This window comes from Sinocyclocheilus rhinocerous, unplaced genomic scaffold (assembly GCF_001515625.1).
Source record: "Sinocyclocheilus rhinocerous isolate Xijiao unplaced genomic scaffold, SAMN03320098_v1.1 scaffold1708, whole genome shotgun sequence".
Classification (NCBI taxonomy): domain Eukaryota; kingdom Metazoa; phylum Chordata; class Actinopteri; order Cypriniformes; family Cyprinidae; genus Sinocyclocheilus; species Sinocyclocheilus rhinocerous.
Window position 1 is genome coordinate 456,501 of NW_015648635.1, and position 1,553 is coordinate 458,053.

The following is a 1,553-nucleotide window of genomic DNA, read 5'->3' on the forward strand; positions in this document are numbered from 1 at the left end:
AAACTCGCAATTCTGAGAAAAAAAGTCAGAATTGTGAGTTTATATCTCGCAGTTCTGACTTTATTTCTCAGAATTGCGACTTTATGTCTCGCAATTGCGAGTTTATATCTCACAATTCTGACTTTATTTCTCAGAATTGCGAGTTTATATCTCTCAATTATGACTTTTTAACTCGCAATTGCGAGTTTATATCACGCAATTCTGAGAAAAAAAGTCAGAATTGTGAGATAAAAAGTCGCAATTACCGCTTTTATTTTTTATTCAGTGGCGGAAACAGGCTTCCATACTAATCCATTTCAAAGAACCGACTCAAAAGAGTTTGTTCATCCGCGAATTGGAAATTGTTAATTCTGATTTTAAAATAAGCATAAATGCTGAAAACATATGATAAAATATTGCCAGTATTATGGGAATCCCCTACTCCAGATAAAGACCATTAAATGGGTTTTGCATTAGCAGTTTTGCTTGGTAAATCGACATAAAATAATCCTAAATAAATATTTAAAGGTTACTATAATAAACATGCAGGAGGATCAATTAAGTTATATATGTATGTATATATATATATATATATATATATATATTAGCCTATATATTATAGAAATATATTACATTAATATGCACATAGGGCATATACAATTGCACATTCATAAACTCAAAATAATATGTTTTAAATAATAAGATAAACTGTAAGGCTATACGAGTTTATTTTTGGTACATGGAAAAAGTAAATAAGCAATACAGCAATACATTTTCTTTGTTATAAACAGAAAGCCTTTTACATTATCTTTGTTATAAACAGAAAGACTTTTTGACAAAACAATTCAGCACATTTTTGCACCGGACCTATATATAGTATATCCAATAAACAACCCGACTAATTAACTATGTATATGACAACAACACCTGAAAATACATCCAACACAATATCAATGGAAGTGGAGAACGTAATGTCAGCGCATATTTTACACTTCGCGTTTGAGTCCTCTGCGCTGCCGTAGTTTGGAGTCCGGAAGCATCATGGACATCGGGAAATCAAAAACTCGTCATAAACAAATGTAAGAATCAGTTTACATATGTTATTTTTTAACGAAGATGAATTGAATGGCACAAGTCAGTTGTTAGTACTCCTATTTTGAAGTGTTATCGCGATATTTTAATGCCTTCAGAGCGTTTACAGTGATACAGTTGAGAGTGTCTGGTCTATGTTGTTTATGTGGCAGTTTCACATCTGACGTCTACTAATCCTGTATTGAACAGTATCGGTCAACATATATCTGTTATGTAGCCTATACATCATTGTCAAAAAATCGTGTTACCGTTTAATTTTGCACAACCATCATATTCTTAAAAAAATCTCATCTCCTCTCTCTTTATATATGTATGTATATGAAGCTGAGACCGGGGCTAGTTGTCACACCTTCCACTCCAGTTACAGTGAATATTTCACAGGGTTGGGCTGTTTTTAAAGTTAGCATTTGAATAAAAACAGTATATTCTGCATACATTTTATATATATATATATATATATATATATATATTTTTTTTTTTTT

General features: G+C 31.2%; 1 protein-coding gene across 5 annotated transcripts in view; it reads left to right on the plus strand.

The window, feature by feature from the left end:
- The window catches only part of LOC107710117 (transmembrane protein 168-A-like), a 53,837-nt gene that overhangs the window by 44,688 nt on the left and 7,596 nt on the right, over nt 1-1,553 (plus strand). Inside the window, exons 1-2 of one of the 5 annotated variants that reach the window (XM_016514836.1) lie at nt 865-1,058; nt 1,396-1,437. The exons of 3 other annotated variants lie outside the window; for them this stretch is intronic. The gene's annotated coding sequence lies outside the window, so the exon portion shown is untranslated. Of the gene's footprint in view, nt 1-864; nt 1,059-1,395; nt 1,438-1,553 lie in introns of those variants that run through there. One more of the 5 variants, XM_016514837.1, reaches the window with a different exon arrangement.